The sequence below is a fragment of the Boleophthalmus pectinirostris genome, unplaced genomic scaffold (assembly GCF_026225935.1).
Source record: "Boleophthalmus pectinirostris isolate CB_2022bp ecotype Guang Dong unplaced genomic scaffold, ASM2622593v1 HiC_scaffold_21, whole genome shotgun sequence".
Taxonomy (NCBI): domain Eukaryota; kingdom Metazoa; phylum Chordata; class Actinopteri; order Gobiiformes; family Gobiidae; genus Boleophthalmus; species Boleophthalmus pectinirostris.
Genome location: NW_026571175.1, coordinates 35098055 through 35116675, shown reverse-complemented (window position 1 = coordinate 35116675; position 18621 = coordinate 35098055). Strand labels below are relative to the sequence as shown.

Sequence of the window (18621 nt, the reverse complement as noted above, 5' to 3'; positions counted from 1 at the left end):
TAAGTACAATTTAGTTTAAAATTCATATAAATTGCAAAAGTCTAATCTATATTTGGTTCTTTGGTTTAAAGACTTGACATGACTTGAAGCTCAAAGCAGACGACTTGGACTTGACTTGGACTTATGGGCCAGTGACTCGAGACTCGACTTGGACTTGGCCTGTATTTGACTTGGGACTCGACTCGGGCTTGAGGTCAAAGACTTGACACTTACTTGAGACTTGCAAAACAAAGACTTGGTCTCACCTCTGCCTCCATCACGTCTGACCCTCCCCGACCCACATCTCTAATCTGTCTGACCCCCAGATCTACTATATGCCCCACTCTGACCCACACATCTACTCATTTACCCTCTGTTACCCCCAGATCTCCTCTATGACCCACTCTGACCCACACATCTACTCATTTACCCTCTCTGACCCACAAATTTACTGTATGACCCTGTCTGACCCCCACATTTAGCCTCTCTGACCCACAGATCTAATCTCTGTTACCCCCAGATCTCCTCTATGACCATCACATCTACCCTTTCTGACCTCCAGATCTACTTTATAATCCTCTCTGACCCTCAGATCTCCTCTCTGACCCTCTCTGACCCTCAGATCTCCTCTCTGACCCTCTCTGACCCTCAGATCTCTCTCTATGACCAACCATCTACCCTTTCTGACCTCCAGATCTACTTTATAATCCTCTCTGACCCCTAGATCTCCTCTCTGACCCTCTCTGACCCTCAGATCTCCTCTCTGACCCTCTCTGACCCTCAGATCTCCTCTATGACCCTCTCTGACCCCTAGATCTCCTCTATGACCCTCTATGACCAACACATCTACCCTTTCTGACCTCCAGATCTACTTTATAATCCTCTCTGACCCTCAGATCTCCTCTATGACCCTTTCTGACCCCTAGATCTTCTATATGACCCTCTCTGACCCTCAGATCTCCTCTCTGACCCTCTCTGACCCTCAGATCTCCTCTCTTTGACCCTCTCTGACCCTCAGATCCCCTCTATGACCCTCTCTGACCCTCAGATCTCCTCTATGACCCTCTCTGACCCTCAGATCTCCTCTCTGACCCTCTCTGACCCTCAGATCTCCTCTCTGACCCTCTCTGACCCTCAGATCTCCTCTATGACCCTCTCTGACCCTCAGATCTCCTCTCTGACCCTCAGATCTCCTCTCTGACCCTCTCTGACCCTCAGATCTCCTCTATGACCCTCTCTGACCCTCAGATCTCCTCTCTGACCCTCTCTGACCCTCTCTGACCCCTAGATCTCCTCTCTGACCCTCTCTGACCCTCAGATCTCCTCTATGACCCTCTCTGACCCTCAGATCTCCTGCTGACCCTCTCTGACCCTCAGATCTCCTCTATGACCCTCTCTGACCCTCAGATCTCTCTGACCCTCTCTGACCCTCAGATCTCCTGCGTGACCCTCTCTGACCCTCAGATCTCCTGCGTGACCCTCTCTGACCCTGGGCCGTACTGTACTCAGCTCTCCACACATTCGCCCGCACATTCCTGTCCCGTTTATCACAGTCCGGAGCGGCTTTTATTAGGACAAGTGCTTTCACATCCCCCTCTGTTATTATTACACAGACACACTGCTCCTGCCGCCCCTGCCGCCCCTGCCGCCTCCTGCCGCTCCTGCCGCCGCTGTGATCCGCTGCTGCTGCTGCTGCTGCTCTTTTGATTCCGCTCCAAGAGTTTCGCTCCGACCCGTCTTTCAGCGGGGACCTGGTTAATAACAGACTCTCAATCCGCTCGTCAATACGGCTCGATAACAGGGACGGGGTGTGCGTGTGTGTGTGTGTGTGTGTGTGTGTGTGTGTGTGTGTGTGTGTGTGTGTGTGTGTGTGTGTGTGTGTGTGTGTGTGTGTGCGTGTGTCAGACATTCCAGAAAGAGGTAATGACGGGGGGGAGGGGCGCGGGGTTCAAGGGAGCGACCGAGGGGGCAGTGCGGGACCTGAAGTGGACTCGAGCAGGGCCGGTGCCGAGATGAGCCCGAGTGCAGTTTAGGGCCCCACAAGTCACAAAAGGGGCCCAGAGTTTTTGTTTGTTTGTTTGTTTGTTTTTATATATAGCACATTTTACAAACAAAGCAGCTTCCAAAGTTCTGCACAGAGATCAGAAAACGAAGAAACACTGCTAAAAGTACAGATGTCCTGATCACATTTTTTTGCCCTTTCTGAGTTTGAGTTAGGGACGGGCATTCGATGAAATTTTCTTTATCGATCGTCGGAAGAATTAACAATCGATTATCGATTAATCGTTAACGTTTTTATATTAAAATGATCATCATTATTATTACTATCTGCACTACTAATCTGCATAAATAAATTCAACTTTACGACATATAAACCGTAACGACTCTAGAGCCACATCAGCCCGTTTGACATTATAATGTGTTTAATTCAGTTTTGTTCAACTCACAGAAACAAAACTTAAAACCACATCACTAATTTGCATAAACTAAGCGAAGATAAAACTCCAGCTCTTGTGTCGCTGATGTGGTTCAATTTCTGTCGGATTAAAAGACATGACTCAGGTGAATACAGGTTAGTGTGACCAGATTTGTGTTTGTCAAAACCAGGACAGCGTACGGGGGGAGGGGGGCGGGGCCTCGTCATCGACATTGAGCGACTCTCACCTGGAAAAACCTTTTCCCACTGGACACAGAAACATATGTGCTGCTTTATACACTGTGCACATGGACTCACACTTGTCCCGAACGCAATGGAAAGAGTGGAATTTTTTGTACAAATCATCGTTAAATCCACATTTGTGCTTCGGTTCGTTACAGACTGACCCACTGTTTGTGTCTCGCTCCTTCTGATGCAGAGACACATGTACACACCTGTTTGGTCACGATACACACAGCAACATACATTCGGTTTGTCGATTAAAATTTACGTAATCGATGAAATTCTTAATGATCAATTATCAATTAATCATGCCCATCCCTAGTCTGAGTCATTTGAGTATCTGCCTGATACCGAGTCCCGATCCGATACTTCTATAAAAATCATACAATGAACTAAGAGCAAAGAATAAGATCCAGGATGTTTGTGGGATCAGATTGTGTTGATTTCATGTGAAGTATTTGCCTGAACTTGTGAAAAATCAAATGTCCAAAACTTTAATTTTATTCACTTTTCTAACCATGAACCATCATTGTTGAAAATCTTGACTTTTACCACAGTTTGGTCTTGGAATGTGTAACTTATTAAACTTAATGAACTGGACAAAACAGGAACCAGACCAGAACCAGATCAGACCTGAGACTCGACTCTGCACAATCTACACTTTGTATATTTGATATTATATGGAAGTCTGTGTATTATATTTGAAACATTTAGGCTCGTCTATGATCCAAATAATACAAAATCTTATCAAATAAAAACGAGATGACAGAAGCTCCACAGCCTCTGTCCCCCGCACCAACACCACCACATCCACAAACCCACAGCGGAGAAACACCGCAACATCAGTCCCACCGCTCAACAGACGCTTCACGCCGCTTTTCCCACCCTCACCACCACCTCTCTGCGCAACATGCAAACAAACAGCGCCGTGCGACGACGCCATCGGCCGCGCAGGTGTGAACACGAACCACAGAACCACAGGAAACAGCGCCCGAGCACGACACGACCCAAAAGTCCCAGCGTGAGTGTGTCTCTAGTACAACAGACGCTGGGACAGACAGACTGGACGTCCCTGAGCAAATCCCGTGCCTCAGTTTAAAAAAAAAAAAAATCCGATACTTGATTGGACCATAACGGCCGTGTCTGGATCGAGTCCGCAGTCACGTGATCCGCGCCGATTTCAGATCACGTGATCCGATCGGGGCAACCCTAGCTAAAAGTTCACGTGCGGCTTTTCTGGCTCCCATTGACTTACATTAGAATATTGAGTCCGATGAGGTTCATTTGATCTTCCGATAATTTATGTTATCAGGTTCTTTTTTCTGACAAAGAGTTTGTTTTCATACCTGACAGTTTCGACTGCTCACTAGCGTCTTCCTCAGAGTCTGATGTTTCTGTGTTGTGTCGCTCAGCTGATTTAAACAGGTTTTGGCGCCGTCTTCCCACCGGTGGAGGCAGGACGACAGCGCCACCTGCAGTCCCACTTCTTCAGGACAATACCGCAGGTGTGTGAGAGTAAAAAAGCCCCTTGTCCCGGTTTATAATCCCTGGGACGGAGCAAACGAAAACAAACATCGTCGCTGGATTAAAGAGGCAATCGAAGTACGGAAACGTGCCAACGGGACGATAAACCGGGACGAGGGGCTTTTTTACTCTCACACACCTGGGATACTGTCCTGAGGAAGTGGGACTGCAGGTGGCGCTGTCGTCCTGCCTCCACCTGTAGAAAGACAGCACCAAAACCTGTTTAAATCATCTGAGAGACACGACACAGAAACATCACGAGACTCTGAGGAAGAGCGCAGGGAGCAATAGAAACTAGAACCAAATAACGTAAATTATCCGAAGACCAAATGAACCTGACTGGACTGTGCAAGAAACCAGAGCCTATTGTGTTTAAAAAGAACCCAAGAAGTTAAAGTGTATAAAAAGACACAATGAACATCTTCGGTTTAACATCTGTTTAAATCAGGTTTTCATTAATACAGAAGAAACTGATTTCCTCAGAACATCATTACTAAGAATCACGGGGAAACAACCCACACGTGATTTTCTGTAACTGTGCAGAGATTTGAGAATTATAAAGAAATAACTTCATGACTCGCATTTTTCATATTTGTGTGTCATGGTGCAATAGTCGCAGCTCCCGTTAACATCAGCTCAGTTACACGAGCTGAACAACAAAAGTCTCTAGTTCCAAAAAAACAGAGCGACAACAATCTGTGTGTCGGTCGTTCATTCGTTTTTCAAAATAAAACCAAAAATAAGAAAATGAAAAAAAAACAACAACAACGATTTTCTTCATTATTTGTCTCCAAAACCAAAATGAAAAAAACAGATAATGATTAATTTTTTCAGTTTTTGTTTTTGTGTTTAAATGAAAAATGGAAAAAAAAAGGGATAGTGACCGTTTACATGACTTAAACTGTGATGATGGACTGAACCAGGACTGAACCAGGACTGAACCAGTCTCAGTCTTGGTCTGGTCCCTGTCTCAATCCCGGTCTGGTTCCAGTCTCAGTCTTGGTCTGGTCCCGGTCTGGTCCTCCCAGTCCCAGTCAGTCCCAGTCTCAGTGCTGGTCTCAGTCCTGGTCCTGGTCCTGGTCCTGGTCTGGTCTCGGTCTCAGTCCTGGTCTCAGTCCCAGTCTGGTCCCGGTTTGGTCCCGGTCTGGTCCCAATCTGGTCTTGGTCTGGAAACGGTCTCAGTCCTAGTCTGGTCCCGGTCTGGTCCCAATCTGGTCTTGGTCTGGAACCGGTCTCAGTCCTAGTCTGGTCCCGGTCTCAGTCCTGGTCTCAGTCCGGGTCTGGTCCCTGTCTGGTCCCATTGTGGTCCCAGTCTCAGTCTTGGTCTGGTCCCGGTCTGGTTCTCCCAGTCCTAGTCTGGTCCCGGTCTCAGTCCTGGTCTCAGTCCGGGTCTGGTCCCTGTCTGGTCCCATTGTGGTCCCAGTCTCAGTCTTGGTCTGGTCCCGGTCTGGTCCTCCCAGTCCCAGTCAGTCCCAGTCTCAGTGCTGGTCTCAGTCCTGGTTCTGGTCTGTTCTTGGTCTCAGTCCTGGTCTGGTCTCGGTCTCAGTCTTGGTCTCAGTCCCAGTCTGGTATTGTTTTGGTCCCGGTCTCGGTCCTGGTCTGGTCCCAGTCTGGCCTTGGTCTGGTCCTGGTCTCAATCCTGGTCTCAGTCCCGGTCTGGTCCCAGTCTGATCCCAGTCTCATTTCTGGTCTGGTCCTGGTCTCAGTCCTGGCTTCAGTCCTGGTCTGGTCTTGGTCTGGTCCTGGTTTAGTCCCGGTCTCAGGCCTGATCACCCGACACTCCTGGTTCAGTCCTGGTTTAGACCTGTTTTAGTCCTGGTTTAGACCTGTTTTAGTCCTGGTTCAGTCCTGGTTTAGTCCTGGTTCAGTCCTGGTTTAGTCCTGGTTTAGTCCTGTTTTAGTCCTGGTTCAGTCCTGTTTAGTCCTGGTTCAGTCCTGGTTTAGTCCTGTCCTGTTCAGTCCTGTTTTAGTCTGGTTTAGTCCTGTTCAGTTCTTTTAGTCCTGGTTTAGTCCTGGTCCTGGTTCAGTCCTGGTTCAGTCCTGGTTTAGTCCTGGTTCAGTCCTGTTTTAGTCCTGGTTCAGTCCTGGTTTAGTCCTGGTTTAGTCCTGGTTTAGTCCTGGTTCAGTCCTGGTTTAGTCCTGGTTCAGTTCAGTCCTGTTTTAGTCCTGTTTCAGTCCTGGTTCAGTCCTGGTTTAGTCCTGGTTTAGTCCTGGTTTTAGTCCTGGTTTAGTCCTGGTTCAGTCCTGTTTTAGTCCTGGTTCAGTCCGGCATCGAAGTTTAAATCACAGAAACTGGAATCGGTCATTATCCATTTTTTCCATTTTTCATTTAAACACAAAATCAAAAACTAAAAAAAAACAAATCATTATCCGTTTTTAAAAATTTTGGTTTTGGAGACAAATAATGAAGAAAATTTTTGTTTTTTCCGTGTTTTTACTTTTGGTTTTATTTTGAAAAGCGATATAAAACAAATAAAAACACAATTTATTCATAACAACATAAGTCATGATCTCGTCTCTCGTCTCGTCTTGTGGAAATGATGTCTCGTCCCGCCCCTATTGATACGCTTTTTATTGGTTTGATTTGCAAACACTGACAGAGACCTGACTAATCCTCGTATTCAATCACAAAAGCATGTGTTTTTAAATCCAAGAGTGACTAATGCCTGAAGAGAGATCTGCCTCCGCTCCGGCCCTCCGCGACGTCACCGCTCCGGTCCCTCTGCCGATATCTGTTATTGACCAAAAACTGCTTCACTGTTTGGCTTTCAAACCGTTTCTGTTGGTTAAATAAACAGTTCTGTGAAGTCCTGAAGCGAAGTGACTCCTGTTGTGATTTCAGACTCGACGCAAACGGACTGAATTGAATTAAAGGCGCAAGTGCGTAAGAGGCTGCATCATTTACCTCAGTGTCAGAAAATCAACTTGGACCCAAATTTAAAATGTGACAAAACCAATTAAAAGAAAATCTGTGGAATATTTGCTCAACTGAAAAACATCTACTGGGTCCACCAAGACTCAAGAGTTCAATTCTAACGGTGTCCATAAGGATCTGGCAGAAAAATCTGTTTTTTCTCAAATACAGACCCCGACAAAAGTCTTGTTGCTTGGGCTACGTTCAGACTGCAGGGCTTAACGCTCAGAATAGTGACGTTTGTGTCTTGTTGATAACGTGTAGGTCGAATGAATGCACTTTGGCTGTTCAGACTGAAGTCACATGTCAAAAGATCAGATATGTATCGGTTTCAGGAGCACATATCCAAGTGTCCTGGGTCACGTTTGAAAAAATCGGATCTGTGCCGTTCAGACTGTCATTAAAAGATCAGATACAGGAACATAGAAGCCAAAAAATCTGATTTGGGTCACTTCAGGCTGCAGTGTGAACGTAGCTTTGGGTACAATTTGACCTTAAGTGCTCCTCAAATATATGTCTAATCAATAATGAAATAATATGTTGGTGCCAAACGAAACTGTTGAAAAGTATTTTAACGTTCACAGGTTGCTAAAGCCGACTGAGTCTGTTTTCTTATGATGCACCCAGTCCTAGATTACAGCCTCAACTGTATCAATAAGTGATCAGTTAGTGAGTGTGAAGAAAAAGAACCTCAGTGCACCAAACCTTCACATCAACTGTAACTTCATCTCTGACAACATGTGTAAGACTCACCCTGAGACCAAAGCTTTGATTATCAAGAGGCTGAAGACCAGATCCACTGCTGAGGAGCTCACACCTTCAAGTGTGTCTCAGCGTCAAGTACAAAGAATAAAAAAAAAGATTTGAAGAAACTGGAGATGTTTTTGAAAAGCCCAGGTCTGTCAGACCACGAAAGACAACTGTTCAGGAGGACTCCAGGACTGACCAGTCCAGTCACCAGACGTGAATGAAAGAAGAAGCAAAGAAGATGAAACCAAAGAATCTTGATGAAGGTGTGTAAGACCACTTCCTCTGCTACTCCTGATGACTTCATCAATAAATTGTATGAATCATTGTCGAACCACATGGATGCGTCCTTCAAGCTCATGAAGTCATACAAGATATTAAACATGGATCTCACTACTTCATTCGCTTGAAGTAAATGTCAGTTTTCAGTTTGTTTAGTTTGTTCAATGTTCAGTTTTCACTTTTCTCTCTGTAGGCAACAAAACTTTTGTCTTGCCAAAATCTTTCTGTGTTTATTAAATGATCAATCTTTCTTCAGTGAAGCACATTTATTTTAGTGTATTAAACATAATTTAGGAGGGTTTTAGCTTTTATATGAGACATTTGTAAAACCAGTGGCTTCATTAAAAGTCAGGTCATAAACTGTTGTTTCTACAAAATGGAAAAGTGACAAGACTTTTGTCAGAAACTGTAAAAAAAATAATCCCTAATCAAGATCTTTCCCACAATATCGTAATAAATCTCGTACCGTGAGGTTCATACGTGACGATATCGTATCGAGACGCTTGGATATCGTTACACCACTACACTTTATTATCAGTCTGTCTACATCTCCAAAGCTCAAAACGCTCTGTTCCACCTTGTGATGTCATGAAGTGGTAGTTTTAAAGTGAATGGCTCCTTTTTTTTATCCTTTAGTTCAGTAGAGATCAGCAATTCCAGAGCTGAAATGATCCAAATGATTCTAGTGAAAGTGTGTGGAGTTTAGAAACACGGTGGAGCACTTCCTGTATCACCCCATGACATCACAAGGTGGAACAGAGTTGACTAATACATATTTCACAATTCCTTTTTTTGTAGAGTTCATATTTAAGGTGCTGGTGGGTGTACGCTGAGTATTAGACGCACAAAATGACACAGGGATTTTTTATTGTTCTGTTTTTATCAGTCAGTTTTCCATTAAAGCCACAGTGTGTAACTTTTTACCCAAAATAATAATAAATGGCCCATATTACACTATTTTATGATCTGTTATAAAGTCGTTTCCTCATCACAAACAGACCTGGAGTTGTGTTTTGTTTTCATTCACACACCTGCAGAGTTTTTCTCTTAAACTGAAAACACTCTGCTCCACCTTGTGATGTCATGGGGTGATACAGGAAGTGCTCCACCGTGTTTCTAAACTCCACACACTTTCACTAGAATCATTTGGATTATTTCAGTCCTGGAATTGCTGATCTCTACTGAACTAAATGTAAAAAAAGGAGCTGTTTACATGAAAACTACCACTTCATGACATCACAAGGTGGATCAGAGCGTTTTGAGGTTTGGAGATGTAAACAGATTAATAATAAATTGTGACTCAAACGTGTGAATGAAACAAAACACAACTCCAGGTCTGTTTATGATGAAGAAACGACATTATAACACATCAGAAAATAGTGTAATGTGTGTGTTTAAAATACCACACTTACATTATTTTGGGTAAAAAGTTACACACTGTGGCTTTAATGGAAAACCGATTGAGAAAAATAGAACAATAAAAATCCCCTTGTCGTTTTGTGTGTCTAATAACTCAGCGTACACCCACCAGCACCTTTAAATATGCACACTAAAAAAGAATTGTGAAATAAATATTAGCCAACTTTAAAGGGACAAAATTACACTATATATATATATATATATATATATATATATATATATATATATATATATATATATATATATATATATAAATCATAGTACGTTACAGTAAATTACAAAATAAACACATAAAGCAGATATTCAAGTTCATACTGTAGATCAGGAGAGTCAAACTCAAATTCACATTGGACCAAAATTAAAAACTGGGACTAAGTCGTGGGCCAAACTAAATATTTACTGAAAAATTTCAACATCGTCTGCATGTTTTCTCTTCTTTCGAGATCTGTAATGTTAAACCATTTCTTATTAAAATAAATGTTTAATAATAATTTTGCTTAAACATTGAATCCAGAACAAGCAAAATATAAAATAATAACAACATTTTAAATAAATAAATAATGTCTCTATTGTCGATCTGTAGTCGGCAGCAGCTCTAATACAGATTTGATATGAACTCACGGGCCAAATATAATTATATCGTGGGCCAAATTTGGACCCTGGGCCTGAGTTTGACATGTCTGCTGTAGATGGTTAAAAACTATAGAAACCTAAACTGTAAACCCAAACATTCAAAGTAATAAATAAAGTCGTGTACACTCAAATTTTTAGAAATAGTACTACTAACTTAATTATGTCAAGTTGCTGTAACACATTCATCTTTTTGAGTAATTTTAACTTTTTTTTTTTTTTTTTTATTAAAGGGAACTATTGTGGGTATAAGTGAGAGTAACTTAAAAACATAGAATTAAGTAGTTAAAAATAATATCTAATGTGTGTATAATGTACTAGGTGTATACTACAATGTGTAATGTATGTAAGTATTATGTATTATTGATCTATTTATACATTATATAATATTGATTAGACTAGTAAATCCTCTGACTTTCACGTGGGGACGCTGGGTTCACATCCCTGTGTATAATGTGTGTCTATATGTGCACTATAATGTGTGTAGATATACTTGGTTGTATGTTCAATGTGTGTACAAAATTCAAGGATTACATATAAAAAGGAAATTTAATTAGCAAGTCATGTGACTTTTAAGTTCATCAACTTAAAATAATTGAGGTAATCGGTTGCCTCAGTTTTTTTGAGTTCTGGTAACTTATTCGGGTTTACAGTGTAAACATAAAATAAATCAAACCTAATAAAGGAAATGAAATGATAGATACTGTACATAGGAAACTTAGTTTTGTGAAGCATCAGCTTGATTTTAGGAAATTAATTATGTCTTTGTAAATATTGGTTATTGATGAGGATTTTTTGTAGGATAAATGGTGAATGGAATGAAAGTAAAGATTTATTTTGATTAACAATATCTGAAAACAAGGTTTAGATTTTAGAGATTTTGCTCTGTGAATATGAGGGCGTCATGGGTCTCATGAAGAAGATATCGATACAATACATACCTCGATACATCGGCCACGATACAATACATTTTTCAATATCATGCGCTTTCGATTCAGTACGATTCGATACGATATATTTCAAACTGATTCTATATTGTTCAGTGAGAAAACAATTTAACTCATGAAAACAGTGAAAATGTTTTGCATTAAGTTTCCTTTCTCCAAACAAGCAAAACAACTGTAGCTTTTTCACAAAATAATTTAGTAAAATTTACCAAAAAATACTCTTGGCGATATATCAATCAAAGTACCAAAGTAAAATAATGAAATAAATACATATACATATATATATATATATATATATATATATATATATATATATATATATATATATATATATATATATATATATATATATATATATATATACAAATTAAATAAAATAAAACCGTTTGCCTTGATCAAATTATGATGTTGTGTGATTGCAATTTATTTGTTTTGATAGATTTTAGAATTTCTTTGGTGAAATGCTTTAAAACTCTATTGTATTTTAGCTTCTACTATATAAATTAACTTTATTTTTAAATCAGTTATTTGAAACAAATAAGACGACTTTATCATTCTCAGCGCTTAATTACTTTATAAAAAATTACTCAAAAATGAGAACATGTTACAGCAACTTGACATAATTAAGTTAGTTGTTCTATTTCTAAAACAAAATTATAGCGCGACTTCAAGCTCAAAAGAGTCAATTTTCTGTAATACTTTAGTCAAGTTTTAACTAAAATTCTAGCAATATTTTGGAGTAAAACTACAGGTGTGTGCGTATATGAACTGACACAACCCTATAGAGGTCGAGCTGAGGTGACAGACGGGCGTGTGATTGGACGAGGCGGCGCTGAGGGGGCGGGGCCACGGCGGCGCTCTCGGGACGGGCCCCGACCTGCCCGGCGTTACCTCAGAACGGTGACTTCATTCAGCTCCATTCAACAACGGTAAACACGCACGACTACGACAACCTGAAACCAGAGCAAAAAATACTCCCTACAACTGTACAACTCACTCTTATGACACAGATAATACTCCCTACAACTGTACAACTCACTCTTATGACACAGATAATACTCCCTACAACTGTACAACTCACTGACACTACTCCCTACAACTGTACAACTCACTCTTATGACACAGATAATACTCCCTACAACTGTACAACTCACTCTTATGACACAGATAATACTCCCTACAACTGTACAACAACTCACTCTTATGATGTCACAGATAATACTCCCTACAACTGACTACAACAGATAATACTCCCTACAAGTACAACTCAGCCTTATGTCACAGATAATACTCCCTACAACTGTACAACAACTCACCTGTATGTCACAGATAATACTCCCTACAACTGTACAACAACTCAGCAACTTATGTCACATGTCACAGATAATACTCCCTACAACTGTACAACAACTCACCTGTATGTCACAGATAATACTCCCTACAACTGTACAACAACTCACCTGTATGTCACAGATAATACTCCCTACAACTGTACAACAACTCAGCCTGTATGTCACAGATAATACTCCCTACAACTGTACAACAACTCAGCCTTATGTCACAGATAATACTCCCTACAACTGTACTATCGTTTAGGTTTTTTTTTTTTTCATTTTGGTTTTGGAGACAAATAATGAAGAAAACTGTTTTGTTTTTGCTTTTTCGTTTTCTTATTTTTGATTTTATTTTGAAAAACTAATGAACGAACGATACACCACCAGAAAAGTTACACAGTGCAGCTTTAAACGTGAGGCTGATTTGGGGCAAAAACGTGATTTTAACTTTATTTACTTGAAATGTTTTACTTTTATATTTATGTTGTACTTTAGATTTGTTTGTTTTGTGGTTAAAAGTAAAAAAAAACTTTTTTCTCTTAAAACGACACTTTTTTGATGTTTACAGCCTTTACTCCTCGCTCTTTTTTTTTTTTTTTTTTTAAATCACTTTTTCTTTTTTTAATTCATGAAATTTTCTGTGTATAATAAAGTGCAAATACATTTTAAAACTTTGCACAAATAAATACTTCGGAATTTACAAAAACTACACAAAAATTGCAATTCAATACAGAAAGGGACCGGACCAGACCAGACCAAGACCCAGACCAGGACCAGACCAGACCCAGACCAGACCAGACCAGACCCAGACCAGGACCAGACCAGGCCCAGGGCAAACTCAGACCAGACCCAGACCAAGACTCAGACCAGACCAAACTCAGACCAGATTCAGAGCAGACCTAGACCAGACTCAGACCAGACCAGACCTAGACCCAGACCAGGCCCAGACCAAACTCAGACCAAACTCAGACCAAACTCAGAGCAGACTCCAGACCAGACCAGACCAGACCCAGACCAGACTCAGACCAGACCCAGACCCAGACCTAGACCAAAACCCAGACCAGGCCCAGACCAAACTCAGACCAGACCCAGACCAGACCCAGACCAGACTCAGACCAGACAGACCAGACTCAGACCAGACCTAGACCAGACTCAGACCAGACGAGACCCAGACCAGGCCCAGACCAAACTCAGACCAGACCTAGACCAGACCAGAGTCAGACCAGACCCAGACCCAGACCAGGCTCAAACCAGACTCAAAGCAGATCCAGACCAGATTCAGACAAGGCTCTGACAAGACTCAGACCAGACTTAGACCAGACCCAGACAAGGCCCAGACCCAGACCCAGACCTAGACCCAGACCCAGACCCAGACCCAGACCCTAGACCCAGACCTAGACCCAGACCTAGACCAAACCTCTCTGCACATCACAGTCCTTCTCTTATATTTCCAATACAATTTCCAGTCAAGAAAACTGAAAAAATAAAACAAATTTTCCTCTAAACAAAACAAAAACTTAAAAATTTGATTCATGAATTATTATTATTATTTTTAATTTTTTTTACCCTGGATGCAAAAAGTAACTGAGGAAAAACTTTGAACCACAGCACCTTTAATCTGGAAAATGTCGCCTTTATTTCTAAATCTTAAAATATAAAACATAAACTCGAGCCACAGACGACTCGGACCCTGGTCTTGGTCTGAAACTCGGTCTTGGTCTGAAACTCGGTCTTGGTCTGAAACTTGATGAAATTAAAAAGTGCTCAGAGTAAAAGTGCGTCAGGCTCGTCCCTCCTCCTCAAATCCTCTCGTCTCCAGACTCAGCACTTTTCAGCCAAACCGTCTGTCAGGGTTTACATCAGTGACATCATCCTCGCAAAAAACCCAGACCAGGACCAGGACTAGACCGGGACCAGGCCCAGAGGAGACCCAGAGGAGACCCAGAGGAGACCTAGAACAGATCTACACCCAGAACAGACCCAGGCTCAGACCAGACTCAGGGGAGACCCAGGGGAGACCTAGAACAGACCCAGACCCAGACCCAGACCTAGAACAGACCAGACCCAGACCCAGAACAGACCAAGACCCAGACCCAGAGCAGAGGAGACCCAGAACAGACCCAGAGGAGACCAATACCAGGCTCTGAGGAGACCCAGAGGAGACCCAGACCCAGACCAGACCCAGGTTCAGACCAGGACCTAGAGCAGAGCCAGAGCCAGAGCGGAGACCAAGATCTAGAAGACCCAAGACCGAAGCAGACAAGAACCCAGGACAGACCCAGACCAGGCTGGACCCAGACCCAGAAAAGACCCAGAACAGACCAAGAGGAGACTCAGAGCAAATCCAGAGCAGATTCAGACCAGACAGAGACCCAGACCAGACCCAGAACAGACCCAGAACAGACCCAAAACAGACTAAGAGCAGACACAGACTCAGAACAGACCCAGGACAGACCCAGACCCAGAATAGAACAGCTCCATACCAGACCCAGACTCAGACCAGACCCAGACCAGCCAGGACCCAAAACAGAACAGACCCAGACAGACCCAGACCAGACCCAGAACAGACCCAGACCAGACCCAGACCAGACCCAGAACAGACCTAGACACTGAACAGACCCAGACCAGAGCCAGACCAGACCCATACCAAACCCAGAATAGGCCCAGGTTCAGAACAGACCCAGAATAGACATAGAGACCAGACCCAGAGACAGACCCAGACCCAGACCCAGACCCAGACTCAGACCCAGCAGACCTAGACCCAGACCAGACAGACCAGACCCAGACCCAGACCCAGACCCAGACTCAGACTCAGACAGCAGACCTCCCAGACCCAGACCAGACCTAGACCAGACCAGACCCAGACCCAGACCCAGACTCACAGCAGACCTAGACCCAGAACAGACCCAGACCAGACCCAGACTCAGAGCAGGCCTAGACCCCAACCAAGACCCAGATACCAGAAGACCTAGACCTAGACCTAGACCTAGACCTAGACCTAGACCCTAGACCCAGACCAGACCCAGACTCAGACTCACAGCAGACCTAGACCCAGACCAGACCAGACCCAGACTGAGAGCAGGCCTAGACCCAGACCAGGCCCAGACCAAGACTCAGACTCAGAGCAGACCAGACCCAGACCCAGACTCAAACCCATACCAAGACCCAGACCTAGACTAGACCCAGACCAGACCCAAACTCAGACTCAGAGCAGACCAGACCCAGACTCAAACCCATACCAAGACCCAGACCTAGACTAGACCCAGACCAGACCCCAACTCAGACTCAGAGCAGACCTAGACCCAGACCAGACCCATACCAAGACCCAGACTCAGACCTAGACCTAGACCCAGACCCAACATGTGACGACTTTACTCCGCGTTACAACACACTGTGCTCTAATACGTGCTATGATCTGACCCTAATCACTCTGTTGCACCTTGTGATGTCATCGCGTGGTGCTCCACCGTGTTTTTAAACTCCACACACCTTCACTGGAATCACTTCAACCCCGGAATTCCCAAAACTCTCCCGAACTAAAGATAAAAAAAGTCGCCGTAAACTTGAAAACTCACAAGAGATTTTAACAGAAAATTTTAAGATTTATAGACGTCGACAAAACTTTAAAACAACTTGAAACTTTCACTTTATCGGCGAACAATAAATAATAAGTCAGTGTTTGGATGTTGTGTGTTTCCATTGTGCCCTTGAGCTTATCTCGTCTCATCTGATCTAACGACGGCGTTCTGGAAGTTGCCCCTGTGGCTTTCCTGGCTCCGGCTCCAGCATCTGTTCGTCTCCATGAAGATGTAATGATGCAGCTTTGCCAGGAATGTTCCACAGTACGGCATTAAACCCGAGACAGCGGAGACGACCGAGCAGGTGCGGGCGTCTACGGGTCAGGTCTGCGGAGAGGTGACCCCCCCCCCCCGCTCGCTCGTACGACGAATGCCACGGCGTTCCGGTCGGTCGAGGAATAACGTCACCGTGGAGACGAGCGGGAGGAAAGTTACGTAGTGCAAATTTAAAGAAACAGACGGCTCTATACACGATTTAAACAGCTTCTTTTTTGATTTTTAGAACAATTATTGACAATTAAAGTTGATTAACGATCTTTAGACAGGCAAAATTTTATGTTTCTTGGAATTAACCTTAATTTTTTCAGAATTTCAAAACTTTTCCACGACTTTTTCATGACCTAAAGCGAATTTTCCATGACTTTGCGACTCATACTTTTACTTTTAGGGCTAAATATGAAATGTTAACACTTTCCACTCACTTTATAGTTATAGTTTTATAGTTTTTAACATTCAAAAATACTTTTATACTGCATTTATTGTCGTCTCTTTTAAACAAAAAGGCACAGACGTTCGTAAATAATCATAATAGCCTCATGAGAACTTCAGAAAACCTTGGTGTTGTGTGAAAAAGACACTTAAATTCCATGACTTTTCCAAAACTTTCAAAACTTAAAAAAATTTCATAACTTTGAGGATTTCTATGACCCTGAATATCACGTAAATTTGGCTTTCGTGAGCTTTTAGTGGTGTTATAATGTTGTTACCTCATCAAAAACAAACCTGGAGTTGTGTTTTTTTTCTCTTTTTTATTTGTCTGTCTCCATGTCCAAAGCTCAAAACGCTCTGATCCACTCTGTGATGTCACGAAGCGTTAATTTTAAAGTTTAAAGCTTCTTTTTTTTACATTTAGTTCAGTAGAAATTGGCAGAAATTGGAGTTTAAACTATGCACACGAATCTAGTGAAGGTGTACGGAGTTTAAAAACACAGTGGAGCACATGACATGACAAGAGTTTCAAGTGTTTTTTTTTTTGTTTTAATCGTGTGTGAATGAAACAAAACACAACTCCAGGTCTGTTTGTGATGAGGTAACGACATTATAACACGACTAAAAGCTCACGAAAGTTAAATTGACGTGATATTCAGGCTTCCTACGGTCATGGAAATCCTCCAAAAGTTACGACATTTTAAAAAGTTTTGAAAGTTTTGGAAAAGTCATGGAATTGAAGTGTCTTTCTCGCACAACTCCAGGGTATTTTCGAACGTCTGCGCCTTTTTGTTTAAAAGAGACGACAATAAATGCAGTATAAAAGTATTTTTGAATGTTAAAAACTATAAAAACATAACTATAAAGTGAGTGGAAAGTGTTAACATTTTATAACGACGTAAATCCTTTAATTTTCAGCTTCAGCGTCAACTTAAAAAAACGTTTTCTCGTGCCAAACTTCCACACTGTACACCTGTCATTTCCAAAATCAGAATAAAACCAAACAAAAAACAAAAAAACGTGCCAACCCTACCTCTAACTAGTCCCGTGTTGGGCAGCGGGAGGATGACAGCGTGCACTTTCCCCCCCCACCGTGGGCAAGTTTCACCGTTACCGACCGGCGGCTGCGTCCTCAAATCTGTGCCCGGACAAGCGCCTCTGTGCCCGGGCTCCGCTCCTGGCACATGCCCCGCGGTACTTCACAGCTCCAGCAGCAGCTTCAGCAGCAACAGCAGCAACATAAACACGCGAGCCCGCACTCCGCCGGCGCTCACAGCTGTACGGAGCGAGCTGTCACACCCCCTAAATAGCCCGTGTATCCGCTCCAGAACGCGCGGACGCACGCCGAATCGACTCCCGGGACGAGTTCGGAGCCCGGATATAAAATCGGCGAAGTCCCGGTGAAGTTAGGCGACGCGTAAAAGCCGTGCGTAAAAGTTATCCAAAACGCGGCGCTTACCTCTAGCTTAGCCGCGCGCTCCGAGGAGAGGAACCACGTTGGACTGGAGCGAGATTACAATACGAGCTATTTACAGCAGCATTACATCACCCCCCGATGACGTGACATGGGATTCCTGAACTTCTAAATCATCATAGCGGGCCCGTACGAGAGGGAGAGGGAGCGGGGAGGGGAGGAGGAAAGGAGAAAGGGGGCGGGGACAGGGGGCGTGGGCAGGAGGCGGGGCGCGCGGGCACAAACACGGCGCGCTGGGGAAGGAGAGACGTGACGGAGGAAGGGGAAGGAGGGAGGCCATTCACGGAGTCCAACGTGAGGAGCGGACGGAACACGGGGTTCCAGAGAGAGTTTTCTGGCGCGTTTGGAACGTTTTTGAGCCGTGACGAGCCGTGCCGAACTCGACGGGGACGCGAGCGCTGCGACGTGGTTTGTAGGTTTCAACGC

At 43.3% G+C, this 18621-nt stretch overlaps 1 protein-coding gene across 1 annotated transcript in view; it reads right to left on the bottom strand.

Annotated features, from left to right (window-relative positions):
• Window positions 1-18168, bottom strand: part of LOC129410035 (cyclic AMP-responsive element-binding protein 5-like) — a 67407-nt gene extending 49239 nt beyond the window's left edge. The window contains exon 1 of the mRNA XM_055157112.1: window positions 17840-18168. The gene's annotated coding sequence lies outside the window, so the exon portion shown is untranslated. The remainder of the gene's footprint in view (window positions 1-17839) is intronic.
• Between the last annotated feature and the right edge of the window lie 453 nt (window positions 18169-18621).